This window comes from Pseudophryne corroboree, chromosome 8 (genome assembly GCF_028390025.1).
Source record: "Pseudophryne corroboree isolate aPseCor3 chromosome 8, aPseCor3.hap2, whole genome shotgun sequence".
NCBI lineage: Eukaryota > Metazoa > Chordata > Amphibia > Anura > Myobatrachidae > Pseudophryne > Pseudophryne corroboree.
The window spans coordinates 195,058,191-195,074,185 of record NC_086451.1 but is presented as its reverse complement, the minus strand read 5'-3'; the positions used below and the strand labels follow the sequence as shown (position 1 = coordinate 195,074,185).

The 15,995-nt window shown below is 45.9% G+C and overlaps 1 protein-coding gene across 1 annotated transcript in view; it reads right to left on the bottom strand.

Moving 5' to 3' along the window:
* LOC134947600 (polycystin-1-like protein 3) overlaps nt 1-14,708 on the bottom strand; it is a 105,878-nt gene extending 91,170 nt beyond the window's left edge. Inside the window, exon 1 of the mRNA XM_063935610.1 lies at nt 14,623-14,708. The gene's annotated coding sequence lies outside the window, so the exon portion shown is untranslated. The remainder of the gene's footprint in view (nt 1-14,622) is intronic.
* Nucleotides 14,709-15,995: the final 1,287 nt, after the last annotated feature.

Here is a 15,995-nt window from a genome sequence, read left to right as displayed (position 1 = left end):
GTAACTGTAAAGTATTTGGTTAAGATGATCAAGCAGTTGAGGAATCAAAACAGCAATATAAAGCTAGTGATTCCTGATCTGCCAGACAGTAATTGTCACGACATTGAACCTGGGGATTATGTAATGATTCGCAATTTTCTACGCTCAGGTTGCCTGATTGACCGGTGGGAAGGACCGTACCAAGTCTTACTGACCAGCACGACAGCATTGAAGGTTGCCGAGAGAGAGACTTGGGTCCACTCATCCCACTGTAAGAAGGTCGCTGACCCAGAGAGAGCCCGTGACAAAGAGCAGAGTGTGGAGGAAACCATATCACTGGAGTGTCTGTTCCGGGAAGGTTGAGAGGCAGGACTGTTGTCACGGCACCTGAGCACAGAGAACTACAAGACCAGAGGCGCTTGTCGTGCCAAGTTTTCTTTCCCTCCTAGTTATTTTCTTTTCCCCCATTACAACTCTTTCTTTCTCCTCCTGCAAGATGGACTTGCCCCAAGAGACTGCAGTCCGTGTTTTCCTGTTGACCCTGTTGTTGACCAGAGCAGTCTGTTTCGGTGAGAGTACCAGTGAGGTCGAGAAAGGATCTGGAATGGATTCTGATGACAAGGACGGACTCGTAGAATTCCAAGAGCAACACAATCACAGAGCAAAGGCGAATATCAGAAAACGATATGGTAGTCATGACACTAGTAGACATTGTGAAGGATTGTTAGCTGAAGAGAACTGTATCTGTAGGAATTGTGACAACATAGTTGAGAACTGGTGCATCCAGAGATGTCAGTCCAGCATTAGTATCAACATGGACAGACATCCATTGAGTGATTATCACTCATTAGTGGGTAAGGTTTTAAACCAAACGGAATGCTGGGTGTGCTCACAAGTACCTCAAGGTCATAGGAAGTCAGGACTAGTGCCATACTCTTTAACGATAGATGAGGTACTTGAATTAAGGGGAGGGAGACCGGTGGACAAGAAATTTTATATTTCTAGCCCTCCTAGTTTGAAGCTCCACCAATACCATGTGGATAAGTCCTTAGTATGTTTTAACATTTCCAATCCCCGAAAGCCGGGAAATTAGGAAGTGACATAGAACAACTAAACCATGACATTCTCACACAGAGCCGATAGAATGCCTGTAGATTCAGAGCTTATACGCCAAATAGCCAACGGTGGGAGATATTTTCAATATAGGTACACTTTAGGAAGTAGGATCATGCGGGTTGGAGAAGTTTCACCAGGATACTGTGCGCATATCATACAGCCTGATACGTGTACTAGACAAATGAGAGAGTTAGGGATAGGATTTTTCACCTGGAAGGTTTGTAATATGGTGATGTCATATTCTGTCCCATATGTCCTCCCCGATGATGCATATTTCATATGTGGGAGGAAGGCGTATAAGTGCCTTGCCCCAAACTCAGAGGGATTGTGTTACATTGGAAGAGTGTTGCCAGAAGTGATGACCATTACCCATGATAAAATGAAAGACGTCCACCGCAATGCTCAAGCTCCTTACACTCACACCCATTCCGAACACATTTTAAAGAGACACCTCATAGATAGGACAGAGCACGCAGCCTCTGATTTGATCCACGAATCCACCGGGATTCAACTCCTACTCGCGCTAGATATCACCCGTACCGCCAGAGGAGTTATAAATTTTAGGTATATTACCGCGCTAGCGAACCTGATAGACAATATCACGAGATGTATGATGACACCTTCAGGTATACCGGGAGGGAATTGCAAGCTTACAAAACAGAACTGATCCAGCACAGGATGGTTCTCAATTACATCACAGCGGTGACAGGCGGGTATTGTGTCACCCTAGCAACTCAGTATGGTGTGAAGTGCTGTACATATATCACAAACAGCACTGAGGACCCGACCGAGGTCATAGATCAAAAGATGGACGATATCTTGCAATTGAAGTGGGAGTTCCGAAGGAGGCACAACCTTACCCTTACTTCTGTGAGTAATGAACTGACCGGCTGGGTATCATTGTTGAACCCACGCAGTTGGTTCTCAGGTTTAGGAGAATGGGCTCAAAATGTTATCGTGACTGTAGGGAAATTTCTCCTTTGTATCCTAGGAGTTGTCATAATGATTGGTTTGATATTTAGATGTGTTCGAATTTTAATGAATTGCAAATGCAGTACCAAATTGATGAGTTTGAGGAGCGAGGGCATTGTTACAACAACTGGTTTAATTTATGACCCATTAATCGAGACAATGTTGTGATAAGACGTGATTCCACGGTCCGTTTCTTTCACCCGTTTCTCCTTTGTTTTTCTCCAAGGTAAAAAGACATCCACTCGGAAGAAGATTTGATGACCCTTTATACAGACCATTGATTAACTTTTTCACAGGCATTTGATGAACTTTTAGAGACTTTAACTTTTATGGACACTTGAAAAACTTTGCTTGCCACTTACAGCAAAGATACAACAACCCGGACAAGGCATCAACAAGACATCCAAGGACAATCACATACAATATCATATGAATGCATTTATAACGCATGTTTCTTATCTTCATCTCTACGACCTTCAGGTAGTGACACACATAGTCAACAGGTGATATAAACACACATATTAGCACTCACATATTTTTTCCCTTTCATGTATCATCAACTAATGTGCACCCCATTTGTTGGAACTAAAAGCCGAAAAGAGCTTGGTAGAGTTTGTTAGCCCACTTACAGACCCTTAATACGGGATAAGAAGGATTCAATGTATACATCGCAATACCTCGAAGCTTATTTTAGAACATGTACGGCACGATGATACATGACCCCTCAGACATGAATTTCATACATACATGCTTTTTACTATCTCACTAGGTCATACATTTCCCACCTTCTCCTCTCCTCCCTACTCCCAATCATATATATATATAGGTATTTCACGGTATTATATATTTTTCTGCTTAATTGTTTAGATAGTGGCAGTTATTGTTGACTGCCAAAGGGTGGACTGTCAAAGTCGAAAACTATCATGATTCATATGCCTTGTACTAACCCCTCATGCACATGCCCACTGCTCGTGCACTCAGTCTGCCGTGCGTGCACATATCCGCAATTTGCGTAAGATCACACCGGCGATCACGCGCGTGGTATGCGCATTTACGGTAGAGTTTGTGAGTGTGTAGCGTGCGATTCGATCGTAGCATATTTAACCCAAATAGAGTATATTGTAGATAATATTCCCCTAGACAACGTCAGCGAGTATGTTTAGTTTAAACGGTTCCTGGACAGAGAGATTCCTCTTTACATGATAGGAAGGGTCAGATACAGGTTGAACGGTGGTGTCTAGTATCCAGCTGTAGGGTATGTTAAGGGTAACATTTCGATGCTAGTTAGGAAAGGATTGCTCGCTCCTGCGTATAGTTATGTACAAAAGTAGTTTATGGACATTTACTGTATTTGCTGTAAATTACACATGCGGCGGGAATCCTGAGGATACCTCCCACCTGGGCAGTTGGGGAAAGACACAGCCCACCTGTTCAAATCCACCTATGACCTTTGATATAATGTGGAGACACATTCCTGTGTCCAATGAACAATGAGATTATAGGGACCATTGTATTGTGAATGTATGTTGTGTATATAAAGACCACCATTGCCTGGCCAGACACTCACTCTCTCTGAAAGCTGTCTCCCTGAATGCTGAGGACTGGACTCCAGGTCGCGCTTGCAAATCATCCCCACGTATGTATTATTCTCTGTAGCCATTTTGTTATCCATATTGTGTTTGCCATTTGCTCTCATTCTGTTTGCTCGTGTTTGCTATTGTTCGCTATTGTTCATATTATTCTTCGTTATTCTGTTTAGATTTCCCTGTTAGTTTGTAGTGTATAACCTGTATTGTGTTTCCCCTTTTCTCTAAACCTTCCACGACGGTGTTAGAGCCGGTGTGGTTTTTAAATCCAAACAAGGTCTTGCGTTTTCACTATTTACTGCTAAGGGCTCTCTTAGCGTATTAATCGCTCATACAGTATACACATTGTTAAAGATTTTAAGCGTTACACCATTGCAGTATTTGACTACTGAGGTTTAGAGTATAAGCATATTCTTACTGTGTTTATTTAAAAGGTTTAAAGGTTATCGAATGTGTGTGCGCTCGCTGTGTGTATTCCGTACACTCAGCGCAGCGTGTGTACGCAACGTGCGTACCACGTACGGTACTCTGTATGCAAATAGCGTGCAAAGTGCGTAGCACATGCACGTGGTCTAGTGGTCATAATGGCTCCACGGTATTAGTACATAGCTTTATGTTTAAAGGTAATATTTGACATTATCACACCATAATGACGTAAATTGAGGTGTGCTGCAAGACCACACCCCCTTCCCACAAAACCACACACCCTTTTTGGGTGCACGAGCAAAGTCCTACATCCATTTGTTGGGAGGTATTTTTAAAACTAACAGATCATGCTTTCAACATTCAGAATGTTGACAGCATAATGTCGATATGGTCTGAATGTCAACATTCATACCACGTTGGCACGTTCAGAATGTTGACATTTAGAAAGTCAACAATGGGATTTTACAATTTACATGTAAATCTAAACCTAACATGAAACTCTAGCCCTAACCATAATTGGAGCCTAATTATAACCCTAATCTAACCTTGAAAACTGACATGTTTTATGTTGACATACTGAATGTCTAAATTCAGAACATGCCGACAGTATCTCACTGACATTCTAATTGTCATCAACATTCCATCAACCAGATTACTGCATACCGCAAGAACAAAAGAACAGAACAGCAAGACATTTGTGGTAATAAAATGAATGCTTTCTTTACAAAAACAAAATAGGAACTAGACTTAAATAAACAAACAAAAAAGACAAGGGAGCGCCCAGGGGCTCAAACCCAGAGGATTACAGAAACAATATTCTGGAATCTGAAGAAGTAACTGCTGAGCTATAGGCTGGCCTGAGTAACAGCTTCCCTGTGTGCGTACATGTCTCTTGCTCAGCCTGTAGCCAGCGTCATCAGGATAGCCTGTACTAGGAAATACTAAATGGAATGACACTGGTGACTGGTCTGCATTACTGCCAATCAGGGGCGTCAGAACGTTTTTGGGTTGGGAGGGCAAGATAAAATCTCTGTTTGGCTCCCCTAGCTTCTGGCAACACCATAGATGGGTCGCTTGCACCTGTATGGAACTCTTTGGAGCAGCTGGGAGTGAGTAGCCCCTTGTACACATTACACCTGGTAGAGCCCCTTATAAACATTATGCCAGGTAGAGCCCACATTGCACCTGGTGGAGCCCATTACACACATTGCACCTGGTAGAGTCCATTATACATATTATACCAGATATAGCCTATTATACACATTACGCCTGGTAGAGCACATTACATATTACACCAGATATAGCCCATTATACACATTTGCTAGATAGAGCGCCTCCTCCTTCTTATTGCTCCTCTCCCTATTCCTTCCCCACAACCAGCAGCTATGCTGCTGCTTACCTCTGCTGTCACGAGCAGCACGTCTCCGCACAGTAATCTCACACCCCACAGGGGGAGAGCAGGTGAGAGGCACATGGGGGGAGAGGCACACGGGAGGTGAGATAGGAAGAGAGCAGGTGAGAGGCACACAGGGGGTGAGATAGGGAGAGAGTAAGTGAGAGGTACATGGGGGAGAGAGCAGGTGAGAGGTACACGGGGGTGAGACAGGTAGAGATCAGGTGAGAGGCACACGAGGGAAAGACAGGTAGAGAGCAGGTGAGAGGTACACAGGGGAGAGATAGGGAGAGAGCAGGTGATAGGTACATGGGAGGGGAGGCAGGTGAGAGGCACACGGGAGGAGAGAGCAGGTGAGAGGCACACGAAGGCAGAGACAGGGAGAGAGCAGGTGAGAGGCACACGGGGGAAGAGACAGGGAGAGAGCAGTTTAGAGGCACACAGCAGAGAGGCAGGGAGAGAGCAGATGAGAGGCACACGGAGGGAGAGGCAGGGAGAGAGCAGGTGAAAGGCACACAGGGGGAGAGGCAGGTAAGAGGGACACGGGGGGAAAGACAGGGAGAGAGCAGGTGAGAGGTACACGGAGGGAAAGACAGGGAGAGAGCAGGTGAGAGGTACACGGAGGGAGAGAGCAGGTGAGAGGTACACGGAGGGAGAGAGCAGGTGAGAGGTACACGGAGGGAGAGAGCAGGTGAGAGGTACACGGAGGGAGAGAGCAGGTGAGAGGTACACGGAGGGAGAGAGCAGGTGAGAGGTACACGGAGGGAGAGAGCAGGTGAGAGGTACACGGAGGGAGAGAGCAGGTGAGAGGTACACGGAGGGAGAGAGCAGGTGAGAGGTACACGGCGGGAGAGAGCAGGTGAGAGGTACACGGCGGAGAGACAGGGAGAGAGCAGGTGAGAGGTACATGGGAGAGAGCAGGTGATAGGTACACGGGGGAGAGGCAGGTAAGAGGCACATGGGGGAGAGGCAGAGAGTGAGGAGGTGAGAGGGACACGGGGGAGAGGCAGGGAGTGAGCAGGTGAGAGGCACACAAAGGGAGAGACAGGGAGAGAGCAGGTGGGAGGTACACGGAGGGAGAGAGCAGGTGAGAGGTACACGGAGGGAGAGAGCAGGTGAGAGGTACACGGAGGGAGAGAGCAGGTGAGAGGTACACGGGGGAGAGACAGGGAGAGAGCAGGTGAGAGGTACATGGAGAGAGCAGGTGATAGGTACATGGAGGGAGAGGCAGGTGAGAGGCACACGGGAGGAGAGAGCAGGTGAGAGGCACACGGAGGGAGACAGGGAAAGAGCAGGTGAGAGGCACACGGGGGAAGAGACAGGGAGAGAGCAGGTGAGAGGCACACGACAGAGAGGCTGGGAGAGAGCAGGTGAGAGGCACACGGAGGGAGAGGCAGGGAGAGAGCAGGTGAAAGGCACACAGGGGGAGAGTCAGGGAAAGAGGAGGTGAGAGGGACACAGGGAGAGAGGCAGGGAGAGAGCAGGTAAGAGGCACACAAAGGGAGAGACAGGAGGAGAGCAGGTGAGAGCACACGGAGGGAGAGTGCAGGTGAGAGGTACACGGAGGGAGAGAGCAGGTGAGAGGTACACGGAGGGAGAGAGCAGGTGAGAGGTACACGGAGGGAGAGAGCAGGTGAGAGGTACACGGAGGGAGAGAGCAGGTGAGAGGTACATGGGGGAGAGACAGGGAGAGAGCAGGTGAGAGGTACATGGGGGAGAGACAGGGAGAGAGCAGGTGTTAGGTACACAGGGGGAGAGGCAGGTGAGAGGCACACAGGGGGAGAGGCAGGTGAGAGGCACATGGGAGGAGAGAGCAGGTGAGAGGCACACGGAGGGAGAGAGGGAGAGAGCAGGTGAGAGGCACACGGGGGAAGCGACAGAGAGAGAGCGGTGAGAGGCACACGGAGGGAGAGGCAGGGAGAGAGCAGGTGAAAGGCACACAGGGGGAGAGGCAGGTAAGAGGCACATGGGTAAGAGGCACATGGGGGAGAGGAGGTGAGAGGGAGACGGGGGAGAGGCATGGAGTGAGCAGGTGATAGGCACACAAAGGGAGAGACAGGGAGAGAGCAGGTGAGAGCACAAGGAGGGAGAGAGCAGGTGAGAGGTACATGGGGGAGAGACAAGGAGAGAGCAGGTGAGGTACACGGAGGAGAGAGCAGGTGAGAGAGCAGGTGAGAGGTACGCAGGGGAGAGAGCAGGTGAGAGGTACACGGGGGAGGGACAGGGAGAGAGCAGGTGAGAGGCACATGGGGGGAGAGGCAGGAAGAGAGCAGGTGAGAAGCACACGGGGAGAGAGAGCAGGTGAGAAGCAGGGAGAGAGTAGGTGAGAGGCACACGGGGGGGAGAGAGCAGGTGAGAGGCACACGGGTGGAGAGGCAATAGAGAGACACATGGGGGAGATAGGAGGTGAGAGGCACACGGGGGGCGAGACAGGGAGAGAGCTGGTGAGGAATCGAACTCATGCCGCAGCAGCCTGGCTGGATAAAATTAAATCAACTGTAGTGTGGAGCAAATAGGATTTTGATACCTACCGGTAAATCCTTTTCTCCTAGTCCGTAGAGGATGCCGGGGACCACATCAAGACCATGGGGTATAGACAGGATCCGCAGGAGACATGGGCACTCTTAAGACTTTTCATTGGGTGCGAACTGGCTCATTCCTCTATGCCCCTCCTCCAGACCTCAGTTATAGGAACTGTGCCCAGGGAGACGGACATTTCGAGGAAAGGACTTACTTTAATACTAGCGGTAAGATACATATCAACTCACACCCTCAACCATGCCGCACACATGGCATTCAACATAACACATGCCAACAGGCATGAAACAATTGCAGCAACATGCTGAAACTAAGATAACACAACTTGTGTAACCCGAATAACTAAACTGCAGGTAAAGTACGCACTTTGACGGGCGCCCAGCATACTCTACGGACTAGGAGAAAATGATTTACTGGTAGGTATCAAAATCCTATTTTCTCATACGTCCTAGAGGATGCTGGGGACCACATCAAGACCATGGGGTTTATACCAAAGCTCCAGTGTGGGCGGGAGAGTACGGATGACCCTGCAGCACCGATTAACCAAACTTTAGGTCTTCATCGGCCAAGGTGTCAAACTTGTAGAACTTAGCAAATGTGTTTGACCCTGACCAAGGAGCTGCTCGGCACAGTTGTAATGCTGAGACCCCCCGGGCAGCCGCCCAGGATGAGCCCACCTTCCTAGTGGAATGGGCCTACACCGACGTCAGTAACGGCAATCCAGACGTAGTATGAGCTTGCTGAATCGTATTTCTGATCCACCGTGCAATAGTCTGCTTGGAAGCAGGACACCCAATTTTGTTGTGAGCATACAGGACAAACAGTGCCTCTGTTTTCCGTATACGAGCCACTCTAGCAACATCGATTTTCAAAGCTCTCACCACATCTAGAGATTTTGATTCAGTGAATGTGACAGTAACTACTGGCACTACAATAGGTTGTATATAAATACAGCTGGAGATAAATCTCAAACTGTATAAATCTGGCGCTATAGATAATAGTAATAAATTAACCAACTGGTAATCGATACAAAAATAGTGAAATTACGGCTGCTGAGCAAAACAGCTGGCTAGGCTGAAAAACACTATGAAACACAAACAAAAGAAATGCTCTGCGCTCCCAATCACTTAGAGTTAATTGACCAATCAATTAGAGGCAGTCTATCATGGAGAATAATTGACTCAATGAGGCTTGACCCTTTTTTAAAAATATTTTATCAAACAATTAGATACCACATAAACACATAAAACAAACAATACATGAAAAATTGACAATTTAAAAATTCAGAGGTTAATACCTCTAGCATATGTAAGCAGAAACACTGTATCTATAATTATAAATGTGCTATTAAGACAGTATACAATGTAACTAAAGTGCAAAATTGAATATTTTGAGAGAGAAGCTCTCTATCAGAATGTAAATTGATTCTACCACTGGCGTCCCAGTATAAAATCATATATACTGTCCACAGAAGGCTCCGCAAAAACTAGTATGGGACTATTAAGGCAAAACAAACAATGATAGTTACCCCCGTGCTGGTTCCTGGAGTTTATCACAGGGTCCTGTATGCAAATGCACGAGGTAGATGTAATGATTTTTAGTTAATGCCTCAGTGATAATTGGAAGGCAAACTTGCTGAAGTGCTCTCACCTTCGTTAGAGAAGCCGGCAATTGACCATATGATGATATTATATTAGGAACTTCCCAACAAGGGATGTGATTGATTCAGCTGGTGATAACAGTGTGGTAAGGCAAGTCTGCTGATGGCTGATGATAAAGTGGTCTCACTGCGGAGATCCGTTCGTATCCCTAGTCGCGGCAGTTTCCAAAAATTACAATGCCGTGTAGCTGGAATCACCTTTTGCCTCACTGCAGAGGTACGGTTCCTGAAGGTCACTTGGCTGCAGTGTAAACGCCAGAAGGTGCCGGGAGCCGAGAAGCTAAGGAGCCTGTCTGCCAAATATCAGATGTCCAATAATGAACTCGTAGAAGGGGGCGTCAACGCGTTTCGTCTCCTAGCAACGGAGACTTCCTCAAGACGAATACCCTCCTACTGAGAGCTGCAGTATTTATACCTAACTGATTGCACAAATTGATTCTGATGTGTTAATTGGTAGTCACATTGAAATAAAACTTATTCCTAATATCACACATAAATTAAACTAAATAGAGAAAAGATTACTCATAATTAGAATTAAATAATCATAAAGAGTCAAGAAGCATTGAGTAAAGAGTAACAATAAATCATACATTGAATAAATAAAAAATAATAAGAGATCATAAAGAACCTGCCTTTAAATATTTAGACTGATCAGATCTTAATTAGAGCGACTATAGAAACACAGAGAGGAAAGACCGACAATAGTTTAACCCTCTCTACACTTAGACAGGGGTAATTGAAATAAATGTGCATTGATTTTAATAAATTTGATCCTTATTGTGCTACACAGTTTAATTCTACTTGTTTATTATTACCAAGTATAAAAAGAAATAAATATATTAAGTAATTCTACACCCGCATGAGTACATACAGTACGAATTTAAAAATATGTATGTGCACAATATTTCTATGTTTTTCTTAAAGTGAGATGAAACGAAAGTTCTTTAACTATTATATTCATGTTCAAATTCATTATATAATTCTTATATCTATGTGAATTCAAATAAGATATAATAAAGTAAAAAAAAAAAAAAACTCTATAAATATATCTTATTTGAATTCACATAGATATAAGATATTATACTGGCGGGGGTAGGGCTGTGCCAGCAGCATTTTATGCCCCCTTTTAGCCAGTTTGAAGTATATTTTTGCTGCCCAGGGCACCCCCCCCCCCCCCCCGCGCCCTGCACCCTGCAGTGCCTGTGTGTGTGGGCAGCAATGGCGCGCTGCGCTCCCGCCAGCCGCGCCGCACCTCAGCCGTCACTTACTTGATAGAAGTTCATTCTTCTCATACTCACCTTTCTTCTGACTTCTGGCTCTGCGAGGGGGGCAGAGCCGGCCCTAACCAATATGATGCCCTAGGCAAGATTTTGGCTGGTGCCCCCTAGCACCACTGCTGGTTCTGCCTCTGACCTTGCACCTCTTTCCCAGCACCATTACCTCTCACCCATAGCAGTCCTTGTACCCCCTATATTTTAAATATGAACAGTTCGCACATTTGACGCACAGCCCAAAAAGGGGCATCTTCTTGCTGGGAAGGGACATGTCCACACAATAGTAACCCCAATTCCAATTACGCCACACAGTACTGCAACTTTATTCACATTTTATCTTTCGGTAGTGTCCATAATTTATATTATATCCCACAGTAGTATCACTTTACCTTATAAACGTTACTCCTCACAGCAGAGCCCCTTATTCACATTACATCACACTGAATTGCTCCTTATTCCCATTACACCACACCTTATTGCTCTTTATTCACATTAGACGACACAGTAGTGCCCTTTCTATTTGCAACGCCACATAGTAGAGCACCTTATACACATAATGCCACACATTAGTAATGCATTTATACACAATTCCACACAGTAATGCCCCTTACACATAAGAGACACATTAATGTCCTTATAAACATAATGCACCTTACACATTATGACAACCTTTATTAATGCCCTTTTACACATAATGTCCCTTACACATATGTCGCACATTATTAATGCCCTTATACACATAATGACACACATAGTGCCCCCTACACATTTGCTGCACATTATTAGTGCCCCTATACACATAATGACACACATACAGTAGTACCCTGTTACACATATGCCGCACATTATTAATGCCCTTATACACATAATGACACACATAGTGGCCCTTTACACATATGTTGCACATTATTAATGCATTTTTACATGACACACATAATGCTCCTTACACATATTCTGAACACTACTGCACAACCAACCCACTCACATGCACACAGCACTCACACTTCCACTAACACTGTGACCTCTGCCTCTACTTGGATACAGATGTGTCCTCACAAATCTTGCATCAATGCTAACGTCGGGCACTTTTTTTTTTTATGAAAATGCATCTTATTTGCATTGCTATGTGGCTAGGATGCCCTAGCAGCTTCTGCTGATTAAACTGATATGCAGCATGCCTATATACTGTGTGAGACTGTGGCTGTATCTGCATATGAAATGCTACAGACAGAATATAGGCATGTTGCATATAATTTTAATCAGCAGAAGCTGATGATGCCCCTAGGCATATCAAATGCCCTAGGCAATTGCCTAGTTTGCCTATGCCTATGGCTGGCTCTGGAGGGGGGTGACGGCGTGCTGGGGGAGTGAGCATCTAGACATGGCTAGCGTTCAATACCCTTCAGGAGCTAATGGTGTCCTGTCAGCCAGAAGCAGAGCCATGAAACTCTTTAGGAAGTTGGTTCTGCTTCTGTCCCCTCAGTCCCACGAAGCAGGGAGTCTGTTGCCAGCAGTTCTCCCTGAAAATAAAAAACCTAACATAAGTCTTTTCAGAGAAACTCAGTAGAGCTCCTCAGAGAGCATTCAGTCTGCCTGGGCACATTTCTAAAACTGAGGTCTGGACGAGGGGCATAGAGGGAGGAGCCAGTTTGCATCCAATAAAAAGTCTTAAGAGTGCCCATGTCTCCTGCGGATCCCGTCTATACCCCCATGGTCTTGATGTGGTCCCCAGCATCCTCTAGGACGTATGAGAAAATAAGTTTATGAATTAATGTATGAGCCTCATGCAGCATACCTAAATAATAGGACCCTGGGATATGATAGCGCTGGCGGCCAACGCGTTCCAACTGCACTTTCTCCACTCAAATGTGGCGTCCTGCCCCAGCACAATTTCCGCTTATTGTAATGAGCGGCGTGACGTCATGACGCCCCGACCCTCATTTCATATGCACTGAAGACTAACCGGAGGAAGAGCCGCGCCTGCAGCAGCACTGATCACTGTGATCAGTGAGTGCTGTAGTTAGTTATACAGTAGGGACAGAGCCTCTATCGCTTCTAGAGCGCCCTTTATATGCAGCGCCACTCAGAGTCAGCAATCATAGTGTGCGACACAGTGATAATACAGCGCGGGCAGCGCTGAAGCTGTCTTGCGGCGGCTGCGGGTCTGGGTGGATGCGGATGGCGCCTCTCATATTTTGGGGGGAGTGAGCTGCCCCCTTGCCTCCCCCATTCTGACGCCCCTGCTGCCAATGGATTATACAGGGAGGAGGTACGTCCCTAGCTTGTGTACACTACTATAGTATCTCCCTACTGTGATGAGAGCCCCTTCTTGTGTAACTACATGTCTCCTGCAGTCTGTAGTGTGTGTCACCATCATCAAACGAGCCAGCTAGTGCCGGCAGCCCAGAGCCGGTTTATACTGTAGCTTCGGGTAGAGTTGCCACCAGGGGCGGATTGGGAACAAAAAGCGGCCCTGGAAAAATTTGTACTAGTGGCCCCACATGGGCAGCACCAGAGGTGAAAGGTCTAGCAATGGGCCATGGCAGCAGCACCCTCCCCCAAAAACTTTCCAGATAGTGGGCATGTCCAGCATCAAGGGGGAAGTTAAAAAGAAATAAAGTTAAATATTATGAGCACATTATATGATACACCTTCAGAATTTCGCAAACTGTATCATTCTTTAGAAATATATATTTTCTTGCTTATTACACCAACCGTATCCCAATCACTATTCACTCAGTCTTATATGTCAGCCAAGCAGGCAGACAGAGCATACACTAGATCATCTGCAATCACAGGCTAAGTGGCAAAGTAATTTTCATATATGCAAATTATTTAGCATCTTATTCATTATGTCTATAAAAAGGACCACATGTCCTCAAACAAAACAGGCCCACCGGGAATCTTCCCTGTGAACCCTATGGCCAATCCTCCTCTGGTTGCCGCGCTAATTATACTGGGAGGTGGTACATCCCTAGCATGTGTACACTGCATAAACTCCAGTATGAAGCATTTCAGAACTTGGCCACATTAGCTAACACCATCTTAAGATGGCGTTAGCCATTGTAGCCTATGGGCTACATGGCCACTCGCGCATGTGCTGTCTCATCACTAGGCATGCACAGAAGGGCCACAGATTAAAGTAAAGCAATCACTGATGCGATTACTTTACACATCGCAGGGATAAATTCTATTTATCAGGTCTGAACCCAATAAATTATAAATGGCCCCATAGCCAGGATACATAAAATCACATGCCCTCCAACTGTACCTTTTTGGTACAGTCTCATTTTCTTATGGTCTGTACTGGCCTTAAGGGGCTTCAGTGGATTCAGTGTCTCCCTATTCCTATAGACTCCTGTAGCAACACCACGGGGACACGACCCTTTACTAGTGGCCATGCTCCCTTTTCCTAATACGTATCGATTTTTTGTTACAATGTTGGGGGGTATGAAATCACGCAGAAACCACTTGTTACTGCATAATTTTATAAAAAATGTGATTGATAAATTTGCACCTAAAAATAACTAAGCATGCTTTCAACGGAACACAGTGTAATGATTAAGACAGTTGTGGCAATAAACTGTGATTAGCTGCTTGTAGAAAACAAAGTAGGAAATATAGAAAAACATATAAACCAAAAAAAAAAAGACCAGAGAGCGCCAGCGGGTATCAAACCTGGAGGATTGACAGAAGCAAATATCTGTAAACCAAGAAGTAACCGCTGAGCTATAGGCTGGCCCAACTCCTCTGCTCCTATGTGAGTATATTACCCCTTTCACATCGCAAAAATAACCCGGCATATTGCCGAGTTTGAGCCGTGTCAACCCGGTTTGAGGTGCAGTGTGAAAGCGCCATTATGAATTTACTGTGTCAAACAACCCGGTATTTCAATCCGTGTAAAAAGAAGGATCCTACACGGTTCGGAACCGGTTCATTTGGCAGTGTGAAAGCCTCAGACCCGCTATATTCAACCCGGTAATCTTAAAAAGGAGGTGATAGGTTGTCTCCCTGCATGATGTCACCTGTCTGAACCCGGAAATAAACAGGCAGCACGCTTTAAACAGTGTGTTTTTATTTTTACTACATTCACAGTGCTACATTGCTACAGTGCTTGGAGAATATGGCAAACTGGAGTGCAGATGAGGTTAGGGAGCTGTTATGGGTAAGAGGGGAGTCTGAAATCACCCACCAAATGACAGGGACTGTTAAGGATGCAATCACGTACAAAAACATAACAAAGATGCTTGCAGCCTCTGGATTCCACCGTACCTCCCAGCAGGTAATCAATAAACTAAAGGCCCTTAAAAGGAATTTCCATAAGGTCCACGACCACTGCTGAACAAGCTACAGAATGTGAGAAGCTCAAATATCCTCTCACAGGTTGAATCCAATAGCAGTACAGCTGAGACTATCATAAAGTCTATAGAGACATGTGCTATGTCGGCCATGATTGCTGCACTACTGAGCACTCCCCAGCCCCACCTTGTAATACCTTTCAAACCTCATCAATAGGAGACAGAAAAGTCAATTTATAATGACATCACAAATGTTTTCAAAGGGTGAACCGGGTTCAGTGTGAAAGGCACCAACCCGGGTATAACCCGGTAATAACACGGCTCCATACTGCGATGTGAAAGGGGTATAGCGTGTTCAGACCCGGGTCGGAAGCGTGTTCAAAAGCCAGTTCTTTACCGGATTAGCGATGTGAAAGCGGTATATGTCTCTGACACAGCTTGCATTGTCACCAGCATATCACGTTGATAATGTCAATTATTATCTTTAAACATAAAGCTATACTCAATTAAGGACTAAGTACGCTATTTGCGCACTGAGTACCGTAGGGGTACGCACTTAGCATAGCAGACGCTAGGCCGTGGGCGTGACGCACGAGCGATGCGTACGCTCACGGATTCACGCTTCGTACCAAGCACGCTATAGGCGTATCGAGTACCGTACTGCTACGCTATTGGCGTAGCGGACGCTGCGCCGTGAGAGTGAGACACGAGCGGCACAGACGCTCACAGAATGATATACAGTAAACCTTGTTA